The sequence below is a fragment of the Eptatretus burgeri genome, chromosome 18 (genome assembly GCF_056783735.1).
Source record: "Eptatretus burgeri isolate ZD-2024b chromosome 18, Ebu_testis_v1, whole genome shotgun sequence".
Lineage (NCBI taxonomy): Eukaryota > Metazoa > Chordata > Myxini > Myxiniformes > Myxinidae > Eptatretus > Eptatretus burgeri.
In genome coordinates this window covers 6,332,399-6,349,117 of record NC_140978.1, presented here as the reverse complement: position 1 = coordinate 6,349,117, position 16,719 = coordinate 6,332,399, and the positions used below count along the sequence as shown (strand labels likewise).

General features: G+C 41.6%; 1 protein-coding gene across 2 annotated transcripts in view; it reads left to right on the top strand.

Annotated features, from left to right (window-relative positions):
- Positions 1 to 1,676: 1,676 nt before the first annotated feature.
- Positions 1,677 to 16,719, top strand: part of LOC147008517 (bifunctional heparan sulfate N-deacetylase/N-sulfotransferase 1-like) — a 320,471-nt gene continuing 305,428 nt past the window's right edge. For both annotated transcript variants that reach the window (XM_085863803.1, XM_085863799.1), the window contains exon 1: positions 1,677 to 1,816. The gene's annotated coding sequence lies outside the window, so the exon portion shown is untranslated. The remainder of the gene's footprint in view (positions 1,817 to 16,719) is intronic.

Here is a 16,719-nt window from a genome sequence, read left to right as displayed (position 1 = left end):
GGCCAACTTGTAATATCAACGAATTGGCCAACTCGTAATATGCGCTATTTGGCCAACTCGTAATATTCGCCAATTGGCCAACTCGTAATATCAACTAATTGGCCAACTCGTGATATCAACTAATTGGCCAACTCGTAATATTAGCCAATGGCCCACTCGTAATATCAACCAATTGGCCAACTCGTAATATCAACCAATTGGTCAACTCGTAATATCATCCAATTGGCCAACTCGTAATATCAACCAATTGGCCAACTCGTAATATTCGCTATTTGGCCAACTTGTAATATTCGCCAATTGGCCAACTCTTAATATCAACCAATTGGCCAACTCGTATTATCAATTAATTGGCCAACTCATATCAACCAATTGGCCAACTCGTAATATCAACCAATTGGCCAACTCGTAATATTCGCTATTTGGCCAACTCGTAATATTCGCCAATTGGCCAACTCGTAATATCAACCAATTGGCCAACTCTTAATATTCGCTATTTGGCCAACTCGTAATATTCGCCAATTGGCCAACTCGTAATATCAACCAATTGGCCAACTCGTGATATCAACTAATTGGCCAACTCGTAATATTAGCCAATGGCCCACTCGTCATATCAACCAATTGGCCAACTCGTAATATCAACCAATTGGCCAACTCGTAATATTCGCCAATTGGCCAACTCTTAATATCAACCTATTGGCGAACTCGTAATATCAATTAATTGGCCAACTCGTAATATTTGCCAATTAGCCAACTTGTAATATTCGCCAATTGGTACAGCACTTGAAATCCTGCCTCATGATGAAAAAAAAAACGTTTTCCAAACATCGGGACACATGGACAGTGGACACCAAGACGAAAAACTCTTGATGCCTCCCTCTGGGAACCATACCCATACATCGGATCCATCTATTTATTACGTACAAACCAGAGTTAATTTGGGTGTCAAATAGAGAATTATTAAAACTGAGGAAAGGAACAACAAACAAGGATAATGATAGAATAGAGAAAGGAGGTTCGGGGAGTGTGGGAAGAATGGAAATAATTTTGGGAAGAGATAAGACAAAGGGGAGGAGAGGCAAGAGAGGGCGTGTGTGAGACGCAAAAGGGGGGGGGGGGAGTTGAGGATGAAAAATAATCCTTCACATTGGCGTACGTAATAAGTAAATGCCCTCTTCCTGTGAGGAAAAAAAAATGTACAAATAAACATCGACACAGTGCTAAAATATTTCTCGTGATTTTCTTTCACTTCTTCGTTGGTTATTAGCACGAGTTTGTGCGCTGTGGAAATGATTCTGAACCTGGAATAGGCGGCTGAGCGAGCAAGTGCCTCAAGCGTCATTTTTTTTCCAGACGTAAGCGATAAGGGACGTGAAATGACACCTTGAGAGGAAAGTACGGTACGCGTTTAAATTTTTTTTTGATCGTTTGTCATCTCAAAAGCACGTCTGTCCTCCGTTATTTTAAACGTAGTTTACACACCACCCACGTGGTCTGCAATAACACACACACACACACACACACACACACACACACACACACACACACACACACACACACACACACACACACACACACACACACACACACACACACACACACACACACACACCCTGCTTGCAGACTCCCCTTTTTTTACACCTTTGTACAAAGTGTCGTCGGGTTTTTTCTCCCGTACGCGTGACGTCGGCTGACATCACGTATGACGTCAGCAGCTCGCTGAACGGCGAGTGTGGAACGCGCAGGCTCGCGCTCTCGTCGTGGCGGTGTGAGGTGACCCCTGAAGAGCGGAGAGAGACAGAGAGAGAGAGAGGAGCAGGTGAGGAATAGTGAATATGGGAGAGGTAGGAAGGGGAATAGGTCCGATGAACGGAAGGAGAAGGTCGGCTCGACGTGGAAGCGTTTATACGTGGCGCGAGTTTGATGCGAGCCCGGCAGTGGCTGTGCGGCGTGGCGCGGCGCGGTAATGGTAGTATAGTGTGTTTGGTGAATTCCTTGCCCATCCGTGGTCCACATCGTGTTTTAAGTGAATCGACCCGGGCCGACTCGTTGTTGGGACTTTGTCACCAGGTGTTCGGCGGTCGAAGCTCATTGAGAAGGCATCGTTAAGTGGGTTCAAGTCTCCTCAGCTCGTGGTTAATAACAGCTTCTCGAATTCTCGCTTTCAGGACCACGAATCCGCGTCTGGAACTTGTTGGAATCGCGGCTCAAAACTCATGGGTGGTGTTTCTTTCCGAAATCACGAGTGATGTGGGTGGACGTGTGCACACAAACGTGGCGTGGAGCATTCTGTGTTTGTTCTTGGTAGGGTCGTCGTCGTCGTCGTCGTCGTCGTCGGGTTCTTTGTATCACAGACTCTGACTGTGTGCCATGGTCATGTTATCTTCTCCCTATCTGCACAGCAGAGCCCAAAACTTGCATGTTGGCCCCACATCGCATCTCTCCAATCGCAGGTTCAATCCCCTGCTCGAATACGATCCGACTCTCACGGCTTTGTATTTTGCAGTGCCAACAGGGGGGACTGCATGCTGGAGTATGTCCTCTTATTGGGATGTTAAACCGTCTGGTCTTGTCTCTGCCAAAGTGGGCGTTTTAAAAACCCCCGTATAATCATCATTCCAGATTTGAGTTCGACAAGATTGAACCGTGCAACCATGGGTTCTGTTACGAACATGACTCCAAACTGATTGGTGCGTTGCGGTCGGGTCTTGACGCCGTCCCATCTGCCATCAACTGGTGGATATTAAAGAGCCCGCGGTGTCCTTCGCCAAGAGCAACCGAGCTATCGCCGGCAACCTGAACAAATTTCCAAGAATCCTGCCCAAATCGACTCCGGTCGAACGCCGGGCCTTGCCATCCGGCTCGTGAAAGCCTTGGGCCAAAATCTTTCTCTGGTTGGCCTCACTTGAAGATGGTGGGAATAATAATTGGTGCCATTAAGGTAGTAGCAATAATAAAATCCCTCCATAATTGATGTTTGCATTGACACGTTTTCTTAAGTGGAGATTTCCATGATCAGTTGTGTGTTGGATAGAACGTCATTGCTTAATTAGAAGGGTTGACAGGATGGTCGAGAGGTACAAGCACTCACCTCTAAGCTGTCTAGTCTGCGCTCGAATCCCGACCCAGCTTTAAACTGTCATCCTGGTGTTTCACAGGAAGGGTGATTCCTCAACGTGTGTCCGCCATCCCTTGGATGGACGCTCGATGGGTGTCCCATATGTCAGCATTCATTGGTGGATAACAAAGATCCCATGGTCTAATTCGCAAAGAGTGGGTGAGCTATCTCCTGTACCGTAAACAAATTCCTGCCCTAACCAGCAGAGGGCATTGCATCAACAGCAGATCTGTGCCCTCAGCCATTGATGCTACTCTGCAGCCTTGTGCTGAATACGAATGTACAACGAAGAAGAAGCTGAATTGGGACTTTGACTTGTCTGAAGGCAATGAATATACCTGTCTGTGTGTGTATGTATATATACCAAACAACTGTGAGACCTGTCTGACATGTGTTTATTGTCGAACTATATATATATATATATATATATATATATATATATATATATATATATATATATATACATATATATATATACCATAAGGGGAAAACCAGAGATGTCAGGAGTCAATTTTAAAGAAACTGAAAAACAAAGTTTCAAGACTGGTGGACTGTTTAATAACTGTCATATAGATTTCTTTTCCAGTAAAAGGAAGAGTGATCATTGGCCGATCAAATTAAGCATGTAGCATTTGCCAAGCTTCTGTGTTATTTAATTTAAGAGCAAAGAATGAATCAATGTTGCAAACTGACATCACTGGTTATTCCCTTGTTTAATAATTGCCATGCAATTTTAACCCAGGATGTGTAGCAAATTCATGCTTGTTGGTTATTAGCATACATTACATGACTTTGGTGATCACAGATTATTTTTTTCAACATTCAACGGTCATTGTTTTTTTGTTTGATTGGTGTTCAACGCCATACTCAAGGGTATTTCGCTTATATGACGACGGATTCTCCATTTCTTACTCCGTACTACTTAATATGATGGAAAACCGGGAGGAAACCAAGGATAAACCACCCCCGCGATAGCCGAAGTCACCTCATGTGACTCCCTCGTATACCTAAGCAGGTTGATTGGGCGGTGGGTACATCGAATGAGGATGGGTACTCAGACGCGCTAACCGTTAAGCCACGGCGTGGGGCCCATAAAAGTCACAATAAAGGTTTGATCAGGCTTGAACCACGATATGCACCAACTACGGAGCCCATGATATAACCAAATAGGCCATTGTAGTGCTCAGAGTTTATGCTGTGAAAGTTTTACAACCTTTCATTTTTTAGTTTCTCAACTCTGAATAATATGGTGGAACAGTTAACATGAATGAAAGGGAGATAACCAGGAGTAAAGTACTGACAACTCTGGGTTTCCACTTGTTCAGCTTTCACAACACTTGTTTTTTCATTGCACGGCTAAACTTTACACCATATAAATTATGCAACACCCCTGGTTATTTGTTAAAGTAATATTGTGAGAGGAAACCTTATGTTGCCAACTATTGGCAGGTGCAATAACCCTGAAATTTATAAAAAGTGACATCACCGGTTTTCCCCTTGTGGTCTTCATATATATATATAATGTTCAATCAAGACTTGATGCTGTGCAGCTCATCCAGTACTTTGATCTGGTAAGAAATGTACTTTGAACCTGGTCTTGTGTCCAATTCAGTGAAGCACTTGTCTGGAACTCATCTGATGGTATCAGTCGGACCTTGTCAGATATACGAGGGAAGTGCTTTTTCACAGCGCAGTTTTCATGGTGAGACATGCTGATTGTGTGTGTGTGTGTGTGTGTGTGTGTGTGTGTGTGTGTGTGTGTGTGTGTGTGTGTGTGTGTGTGTGTGTGTGTGTGTGTGTGTGTGTGTGTGTGTGCGTGCGCATTGTTATTTCTGGCTTCCTTCTTGGGACTACGATGCAGTAATTGGTCTTTATTTTGATTTGATTGGCCAGTGTTTGAAAGAGTTGTAGCATTGTGACATTGGAACAAGAGAAGCTAACCCCCACCACCCGACATTTTATTTTCAGGGGAAAAGTATTGCTCCAAGTCAATTACTGTATTCCTAAACTAAAATTGTTAACCGTTTACTTAATTTACTCCTTTGCCTAATGTTTTTGACGATGTCCAATGTCTGGTTTGTGATAAAAGAATAAATAAATAAAGGATCCAAGATCAGGGATGTACGAATAGCTCTGGTTCTCACGTTCTCACGTTCTGGAGCTTTTGTAATCCCAGAACAGAAGTGGGGACCAGCAGAGCCACCAGATGCCAAACATTGGATCAGTCCATTCGTCCCCTTAACTGCCAAGTATAGGCTGTGTGGACCTCTAGCAGAAGATCAGATAAAATATAGTATTACAGTTGTCCACCTCCAGGACCAGTATGCAATCATGTAATTGCACTTGCTCACATCAAGAATCATTATAATCATTATCAAGAATCATTATAAAGAATTAAATAATCCAATAATTATTGGACATCTTTTAACCCCAAGTCCTCTTTCACAACAGAAAACTGTTCAAACGAGATTTATGTAATCCACGTTCACTGTCTGGGCTGGCAGGGTGGCCTAGCCCAAGATGAATGTACATTTGCTTTTGAGCTCCGTCACTTGGATTTGAATCTTGGCCCAGCTACGTATAAACCGCCATCCTGGTGTTTCACATGCAGGGTGAGACCAATGTGCGTGCCATCCCTCGGATGGACGTTAAACCTGGCGTCCCGACTACCGGCTGTGACCTTCACGAACATTAGGCGAGCTATCGCCGGCATCCTGGCCAAATTGCAAATTGCTGCACACTCAGTGGAGTACCCTTCATCGTAGTGGTGACCCATACAGGATTGTAACCCTGGTAAATGATCATGGTTATGATTATTATGTTCACTGTTTGGCACTGCTTCGGCAGAACTTGACTCTCTGTGTAGCGCATGGTACATGCTGATGATGTTCATTGTCAAGTGTTCAAGGCTAAGAAGTGACATTCTATCAGATAGCATATTGTTACCTCCACCACCAAAGGTGGACTAAGATTATGTTTTCACTCTTGTCTTTCTGTCTTGTCTGTGACCAGGATATCTCAAAAGGTTGTTGACGGATTCGGACGAAATTTGGTTGACAGGTTGGGTGTGTGACAAGGCCGAATTGATAAGATTTTGGTGAAGATCTGAATCCAGATCCAAATCCAGATCCAGATCCTATAATTTTTTTTTCAGTCATCTTTACCATTGAGAGATCGGGCCAAAAATTGCATAGAGCACGACATCTCAAGTTGTGGATTGATTTGGATGAAACTTTGGCTGAGAGCACAGATAGAGAGTGCTGGTTGGGCGTGTGACAAGGATGAATTGATTCAATTTTTGTGAAGATCCGGATACGAGAATTTTCGAATTTTCCAAGTGATTCTTCACCATTGATCGATGGGGCCAAAGGCAATTGATGTCGCATGATATTTCAAGAAGTTGTGGACGAGTTATGACAACTAGGTGGATGAGTTGGTTAGGTGACGAGAACAAGCCGATTAGATTTTGGTTCAGGTCCGAATCCAGATCCGGCCTATCATTGGGATGCAAAATCTAAATTATTCAGCCTGGCGGAAGCATGTGCTCCACCGTGTGTCGTTATTGTTTAAAATGCATATGTTAAGGGAGTATTAAAAAAACAACAACATGATAGAACACGATACATAACTATTCAATCAATCAAATGTACCATACACTTGACAAAGCATTTGTGCTGCTGATGCAGTGTTTTGGCAAAGGTTCTGCTGTGTGGTTAGCTGTTGCTTTCCGAGCAGTCTGTTAGGGTAGGAATTTGTAATTTGTTCAGGGGGCCACGGATGGTTTGCCTACTCTTAGCAAAAGACACCATGGGATCTTTTACGTACACCAACACCCCTCATGTTGGCAGACATTGATGCCTTGCCCTGCATGTAAAACACCACGGTGACTGTATATAGCTGGGTTGAGATTTGACCCCAGGCGAGACAGCTGAAAGATGAGTGTGCACACCTCTAAGCTATCTTGTCAGCCCATAGCTGTAAATATTAGAATGTACAAAATGTCAACCAGGTTGTATACTACTACTACTACTACTACTACTACTACTACTACTACTACTACTACTACTACTACTACTACTACTATTAGTCTACCACTACTACCACTACTACCACCACTACTACTACTACTACTACTACTACGACTACTACAACAACAACATGTTCCTTTACAAAGAACCTCAATGCAGGAGGAGACCATTTGGCCCATCAAAGCCTGTGCTCGTTTTGCCAACTTGTGGTTGTTTGTTTGTGTTCCATCCTTTTACAATGCTGAGCATCAATCAAGCAAGCAGCGCATACCAAGTCTTTGGTGTGACTTGCTGGGGTTCAAACTACCGACTTCCCAGACTCAGCAAATTCTGTAACCATTACGCCACTGAATCTGGTGATTATTCTGAGCAAAGTTCAGCACAGTGACAAAGGTGATTTGTTTATAAGGGCTCTGTTTGCTAAGTCACCAGTATATTTCACTAGTATTTAGGATAACCAGGGACTGAAGTCTTGGGTCTTTTGGCAAAACAAGCCTCAGGTATGTCCCATTGCTGTGACAGGAGTAGATACGTATATATACAGCATATCATTCCTTTTTGGCACAAATTCTGGTTTGGGTAATTTTGTCATTATTTCACAGAAAGGTAGTGATATACCCTAGGTGCTCAACCAAGCACATTACCAAGTTTCTGATTTAGGGATACCTCTTGTGCTGCTCTCGATTGCTGCCAGGCCAACAAAGCATCAATAGGGTACATCTTACAAATACATCTGGTTTCCTGTTGCTGGATGAACAACCCAACACTTTACACATTCTGTTTCCCAATTGTAGGAAGAGCTGACATTAAAGCACTTGAGGGAAGAAATTGAACAAAGATAAATTGATCACACAGGTTGAGTTCATGATTATGGCCGATGATGATTTCTTCTTTTTGAGCACTGATTATTATATCAGTAGTGTGGTTAGAGATTATTTGCAAAAGTGATGTTGGAGTTCAATTTTGTTTGTGGTACATATTATGACCTTTCAAATTTTGTATCCCAATGCACTTATCCGATTCAACACCAGGTCTGGTGATGCACAGGCTTGTTACTGAACTTAAGACAAAGGCACTTTATGTGGAAGAGGTTTGTAGGGGGAGGATTCCATTGGGTCTGGACTCCCCCCCACCAACCCTTTTTCCCCAAAATAAAAAATACCCCACACTAATTTAAACAATCATTGTTTTGCTTTGTTAAATAATTGTTGTAACATATTTCTAGCTGGGACTCACAACCAGAGTTGTACATATATTGCTCTGCACCTAAAAACTGTTTGTTTTTGAATATTTGTTAGAATGTGTAAGCCTATGCTGGATATGATTCTGTAAGAGAATACCATTCTTCAGTAAGGATGTATACTATACTTTGATCACTTCTGAGATATTGATATAACAGTGTGTGTGTGTGTGTGTGTGTGTGTGTGTGTGTGTGTGTCACAAAGAAGATAATTAACTGAGGATCCTCAATTAACACAATTGGGCTGCTGACAATCACTTGAGAGCATGAGATTGTGAATTGGATGTCGATTTGACTGTCACTTCACACCTGGCACCATTTAAATGGAGAAATGATGTGTAATCATTTACAAGAATGTCTTCTTCAGAGTTTGGGTGGGGTTTACAGAGAAGTGACAGATTTGGGGGAAGGAAGGGTTGAGCACTTTTGGGGTTTGGTGGGGAGAGGGTTCAAGACTTGTGGGGATTGGATGGGGAGGAGAGGGGAGGGGGTTGAGGGGTTGTATGAGGTGGGGGTGTTGACTTCATGAGAGAGTTGAGGAACTTGGGGTTGGTTTTAGGGGGGAGTTGAGGACTTGGATTTTGAGAGAGTTGAGGACTTGGATTTTGAGAGAGTTGAGGACTTGGATTTTGAGAGAGTTTAGGACTTGGATTTTGAGAGAGTTGAGGACTTGGGGTTGATTTAATTGAGCAACATGTTTAGGGAGCACATAGCCTCACAATATTAAATTCCCATGATGTATTTAACTGTTCTTTGCATAATATTGTTGAAGTCACATTTTACATCACATGGAATTTCTGTCGGCACCTGCTCGTGCTTATAAATGCTTTTCAGTACTGTTCTTGAGAATGAGCCGGCATGCTGATTACATTTTTTTACTTCTGCCACTGAAGGTGGATGGAGGTTATGCTTTCACCCCTGTTTGTCTGTTTGTTTGTCTGTGGACAGGATATCTCAAAAAGCTATGGACAGATTCAGACAAAACTTGGTGTACAGGTTGGGTGCTTGAAAAGGACGAATCGATTCGACTTTGGTGAAGATCTTAATCCAGATCCGGATACGAGAGCTTTTAAAATTTAGAAGTGATTCTTCACCGTTGAGGGATGGGGCCAAAATTTTATATATAGCATGATATTTCAAAAAGTTGTGGACGGGTTATGACAAAACTAGGTGGATGAGTTGGGTCGGTGACAAGTACAAGCCAATTAGATTTCGGTTTGGATCTACATCCAGATCCGGCCTATCATTGGGATACAAAACATGAACTTTTCAGTCTGGCGGAAGTATGCACTCCACCGAGTGCCATTCCAGTTTTAAATCTGAAAGTATTCTGTATCAGTTTGAAATAGGTTCTCAAACGTTATTTCTCAGTTCCATCATCCTACCAAACTTGCTGAAATGTACCATTGATGGAAGCATGTTGATCTCATGAATGCACATGGGGTTTCATAATAGAGGGAAATGTGATTCCACGCTTCGTCCACCAACAGTTTGTCCCTTGAGTCAGTACTTACCATGACATAAACATTCCCAGCAAGACATGTTTACCACAAAGATTTTGGGGAAGGAGAGGCGGAGGGTGAGGGGAGAGGGGCACAGGGGTTCGATGCAGTGTTTCAGTTTCCAGATGCTGTTTGAAATCATAACAGACCAGGTGGTGCCAATATTTGACCTTTGAGTGAAGCTCCCCATAACCTCCACCTCTTGGGATTGGTTGGTAAACAGATAAAAATGTAATGAGGGAGTTCTCTTTATTGTTGCAATTCCCTTTGGTCATACGTAGCAATTTACTTCTGGCATGTTTTCAAAGAGTAAACATTGCCACGCCATATGATCAGCCAGTATTGCAAATCGCATCTGGAAACCAAGATGGTGGATCGAACTGCCAATTTTTCTTCCCCAGAATTCCTTTCGTTAATAATGTCATTATGTCTATAACTGATGAGGTAAATCATACCGATGGATTTTTGATCTGGTCCAAGCCATAAAGTTGCACAAGTCAGGAAAATCTGATCTCATTTTTTAAGCAACTTCAGTTTTTAAAAATTTATTTTATTTAAAAGAGCAACAGATTTGAAGGCTCATGGAGAAGCTTGTACATGATCTGCATGCATAACAAATGCATTAGTAGATATCCTTTTACTGTACTTAACTGTACTTTAATGTGAATTCCAAGGGCTTTGGTAGACAATGGAGAAATGCATATAGTGTATGAGACTTGAACCTGTGTTCTAACCATCAGGAGTCATTGGTTCAGTTGAGAAAGTGAAACAAGCCAGCCCATTGCTTGAAAAATGAAAAGAATGTTTTTCCCAACTTGATTAATTACTTGGCTTGATGAGAAATTTATCTGATTAGATGAAATGATGACGAAGAAGCAAACCGCTGGATTAGCCAACACTGTTCCTCATATCCTGTGTTTGTGTGAAGTGCCTTTGAAACAGTTCTTCATTTTTCATAAAGTCTCAAATCGTTATTGAAATTGTTTTGATTGCCAAGCCAATGTTCTGAACATTTTTTGGGGGGAATAGTTTGATTATGGGTAGCGTTTTCAACTGTAATACCTGAAACCATCGATTTGTTTTTCCAATCTCAGTGGAGCTGGCTCTTTTGTGATTTGTGCTTTTTGTGCACCTGGTGGCCATGTTCAGAAGATTTTATTTATTCATTTGTTACACAATTGCTAAGTTGGTCCAAAACAGTGATTTTATTTATTGTGCTCACATTCCTTCTGTGTTTCGCAAGCTGCTGTGATTCTCTCCAGCTCATTGGGTGTTCTGAAGGCATCCATACCACCAACTCTTTGGTAACGTCATGTTGCGCCACGAGCCTACAATTTTTTAACAATTGATGAAATCAACAGGATGTTGATTGACGTATGCTAACCAGCGAGGAGAAGCTGATGTTTAACTCTTGAAACAAAAGAGCATTGATTGATTTGGTTCTGTAAGAGCTTTGCCTTCTTCAGCAAGACTAGTTCTTCTTCCTAGAATTTTAATCGTGTTCAAAAAGAATGTATTTTGGATATGACAAGGAGTTTTATGTTATTTTAATTGTTGCCCTTCTTTGACTTATCCTCTTTAAGAAAACATTATCATGCAACACTGAAACAATGTGTGTCCAAGAGAAAGGTTTGTTTCATTTGGGTAATGAAGGTGCCATGGAATGTGTTGACATTCTGAACAAGACTGATCTTGAAGTTGTGAAGGTTTGAAAACTTCGCAGTTGCATTTTTGCCATTTGTGCACAGCACAGCAAGACTCGTGGCATGCTCAGTAAATGGTATCTCCCAAACATATTTATCAAGGAGCCTCAAATACAATTTACTGTCGATATGTTGTACAAGTTTATAAATTTGTCTTGTTTTTTTTTTTGTCAATGGAATTGTCAAATATACCAAAACACTAAATAGTAACGGAAAGCAGTTCTCCAGAGATTACTGCTGCCTTTGTTAGGTAAGTGTGTAGAGGGTTCATTGAGAGTTTTTTTTTCTTCAAAACCTGGCTTGCGTAGTAATACAGCCAACTTGTCATCGTGACGGACAGCTTGAATGGCAGATGTAAAACTGGAGTTCTGATGCTTTTTGTGCAAGATGATGGAGCAGTTTAAGTAATTATTTTTCTAGTACATGCACATTCTAGTGTTACTTGGGCACTGATTCAGAAATGCAAAGGGTGACTCGCTTAAGTAAGAACACCATGCCTGCCTGCACTGACTTTCCGGGAGTCAGCATGGAGCAGGAATGCGGTGCGCATTATTGGACGTGTCTCGTGTTTCAATGATAAGCTGACTGCATTGTAAGGAAATTACATTTAAACGGGTAAGGTTGCCTTGTGTACAAGACTATATGATCATTATTGGACATATTTTTATTGCTCATTTAATATTCCACACGTTAAATAGTACAGCCTGTTTTTATAGTTATAATATCCAGTATTGGAAATACTTTTGGGAACAGAGGACTAACTTTATTTAAGGTCTGGCCTCCATGAGGACTCATCGTCCTGGTCCTGATGCCTTTAACATTTAAAAAACAAACAAACAAAAAAACAACACTTGATAGAATTGAATCTCATGTATTAAAATGAACAAATAAATAATTAAATGAAATGCTTTCTTGTGTGGCTCCTTAATCTTGAAATAGTACATTGTGATTGGTTGTCATATTAGCAATCAGAATGTGCCACATCTATAGAGGACAATAAAATAAATAAATTAAAAAATATTTGAGCGTTTAAGCTGGACAAAAAAATTGTCTAATTTTGTCTTGAATTGTTGATGCAATATCATACCGGATTCACAATTTGGAATGAAAATGAGTTGTCAAATTAAAGTTTTCCTTAGCCATACAAAAAGCGATTAAATATACAATGTCTATCCCCCAAAATTGATTGTTTCTAAAATATCTCAACTTTGTTTTCTAAAAATGGTACCGATGTGATGCATATTTTATAAGCTTCCAAATTGGCTTTCTGGTAAATTTTGAATGAAAAATCTTCACCAAAACTTAACTTTTATTCGTATTTGGCAAATGACAGCTGAAAATATAGGTAGTTATATAATTGTAATGTGCTCAATACTATGGCTCTTGGGAAGGAAATATCATATGACTATATATATATATAGATATATGAGCCTGGTGTTGGCTTAGTGGCTAGGGTGGTGGCTTGGGATCTTCGGGGTCTTGAGTTCGAGTCCCGTTACCCACTGAATTAACATCAGGGGGGTTGACTCAGCCTGTCATCCTTCTAAGGTCGGCAAAATGAGCACCGGTATACTGGTAATTATCTCTGTGTGTCAAAGGCGACTAAAGGGTTGGCCTCAGGAAGGGCATCCGGCCGTAAAAGCATTACCACAAGAAAGGGTACCATGATTGGAGCCTGCTAAAAGCTGACCCCTGCTCAGGCAAAAAGGCTTTACAATGGTGATATATTGTTGCGGGCCGTGGGTCGGGTGAGAAGACCACTTGGTGGGGGAAGCTATCTCTGCTCCCACCAGACTCTCTGGAATGGTAGGCCGTTGCACATGGATAATTCTGTGATGCGGCGGGTCGCTTAACCGACGGTGAACGCCAATAACTCAACCACGTGACTTAAAGGTCCCTTGACATGAAAAATAAACTTGTTATTTATATATTAACTTGACCTTCCTAGTGAAGAAATCACCCATGTTTTTTTTTTAATCAAAAATGGGATAATTAGAGCAATATTTCGATAATTTCTGGAGCCTTTCACAACGTGCTATGCCCTGCCCCTAAAAAAATGGACTTCAGCGAATCGCAGCTTGACGTCACATACAGTAACTCGCACAGAGTGGATTGACTCGAGAGTCCAGATGTCGCGCACCTTATAAAGTACGTACAAATGCACTTTGCACATGTTGGTGCAATCTCTGTGATCGTCTTAATTCCAGTGATTGTTTTGCGAAAGTTTTAAATAGTTTTCGCCGTACTTTCGAAAATGCCTGCAAGATGTATCGTAGCAGGATGCAGCAATACAAGCAAAGACGATGTAAGCCTTCATGTGTTCCCGAAAGATGATAATCGTCAGATAATATGGACATCTAAAGTGAAGTTGACGAGGGGAAACTGGAAAGGCCCCAGCGACACGAGCGTCATTTGCAGCATCCACTTCGAAGACAGTGACTGAGCATGGGCTCTATTCATCCCTCTATTCATCCCTCTATTCATCCCAACCCCTCATTCCTCACATACAGAGACAAATTATGCTTCTGAGCCGTGTATGCACAACAATCACGAGGCAATTATTTATCCCTTTACTACCTTGTCGTAGTCGTATACAAATCCAATACATGCATGCACAATAAAGGGCTATACCATGTACACAAAATATAAAATTTGACTGTTTAACCTTTCCATTAAAAAAATAAAAATTACAGGGACATACTAGTAAAATACTAACCATTAATATTGCATCATTTCAAGGTGCAAGGAGATAATTTTAAAATCAAACAATGTGAAACACCTGCACCCACATTTTGCAGCTTATTGAATTGTTCGTTGAAACCAGCCTTCTGGGATAGGTATAATTCCACATACGTGCAAGCCAGGTATGGCTGCACTCGACATGCATGGGTTTATTCTAAAGTGAAGGTACTGCTTCCATTGGCATGCTATTCATTAACATTTAGCCAAAATGCTGTAATAAAAGAAAAGGGGAAAAATGTTTGCACAACTATGAAAGACAAATTTATCTGTCCTATTACATGGCCTCATAGCTTCGGGACTCTTACGCATTGACTTGTACATTGTGTGCATGCTAATACAAGGTACTTGTCAACTTTAGAGTCTAGACTAGGCCGATAAATCCGTCGTCCGTCCGACTAGTTCGATAAATCTGACGTGCTGTAGCTTTATTTTATTACTCTCTTTTCTTCATTGTTTTCTATTGGTGCTACATGACAACAGTAGGAATAAAATAAATAAATATGCAACAGAATGTTAGATTTATCGGACTACTCGAGACAATTGTATCGCAAGGTGTGTTCTGCACACAAGTTTTCATCGTATCCGGACAGTGAGATTGCTTCGTTTTATGCGCGGAAAGATACGGCCGATGACACGCACCGGCCTTGCTTGCGATTAATTCGCCACGAAGCAACATGTCCGCTGCGCTGCGCTGTTCACGTCACCTCACTAAAATATTTCTGATATCGAGCAGTATGCAAGTCGAATTTACATTATTGACTTACGAATAGGATTTAGTCTAACCAGTTGTTATTTCCGAGTCTTCCTTCGATGTAATGTCATGAACTCTGGGAATTTCATCGCCATTTTTCTCTGCTTGTCCTGCTTCGTGCTCGAACTGCTAAGGCCGTATTTCATTTCCAGCTGCCTGAACTTCACCTCCCGCGACTATGTAATCCCACAATTCTCCATGTGATTCAGACCAAAATCCTTCATTTCTCTCACACTCACCATCGTTACCAGACAAATCAAAGTCCATGCCATACATTATTTAAAAACAAATGTTCGATTTTTTTTTAAAGCAGAAACGAATGAAGCGATTGAGTCAACCAATCAAATGTGGAAACACACAGCAAGCCAATAGAATCATGTAGACCACCAACCCGAGTAATTTACGTGCAGCCTTTGACATCCTGTAGTTGACGTCATGTGGGTTACGCCCCTTTCAGGAGAATTTTTAGGGGCGTTCCCGAAGACGTTTGTTTTTTTAATTTTACATTTTACAGAATGAGTATTGTGAAAAAACATTGTCAGATCTGAAATCACGATGAAAAACTCCTCTTGGACACGCACACACATATATATATATATATATATATATATATATATATATATATATATATATATATATATATATATATATATATATACATATACATACATACCGTATATATGAAATTTAAGTACTTTTGCATGTCAGGGGACCTTTAAGGTCCTCCGTCTAGTTAATCCGGTTACCTAAAAAATAACCACGTGATTTAATTACTGGGGAACACGCCTTCGGTACGCCTTGTCCGAACTGGATCACTCTACCGGACCAGATCACTTTACCGGATCGGATTCAGCGGAGCGACACTGCCAAGGCGTACCGGCTAAAAGGAATGGACCATTGGGAGTAATGTCCCGGCTAAACTAGGATTCGGACCATGCTGGATCAATGGAAGAAAAAACAAAAATGAGCAGGGAACATTTCAAATCATAATTTAATAACAATGGGCGAGAAAAGGTATGTGGTACGATCAAGAGATTTATTGGGGTGTGTTGTGCAGAGATAGGGGAGAGAGGTGTGATGCAGCAGTAAACAAGCAACTTATAAAAGCGGACACGGAGCAGACCTCACCCGAAAATAATAATAACAATCTTCTGCAGGCTTACTTACATAGACAGGCGCCAGAACACACACACACACACACACACACACACACACACACACACACACACACACACACACACACACACACACACACACACACACACACACACACACACACACACACACACACACACACACACACACACACACACACACACACACACACACACACACACACACACACACACGCGCACACACACACACACAGAAAATCCGGTGAAGAGGGATTGAAGCAAGACAGGAGAGGAGTTGAGGTTACCGTTTCTCGGTACCTTTGTATAAACTGATACGCGGTACCCGAACGTGCCACCAATACATTTGGGGGAGTGCTCCATGGCGCAGTACCCCAACTGACAGCTGGTGCATCGCCCCTTGCCTCGGTCAGCTCACGTCGAGACCGTGGGCGTGTCGGAGGGGCTTTAGTTGGGAGGGTGGAGTCAGCGTCGTGTGGGCGAACAAGAGGAGGAGGAACCCAGC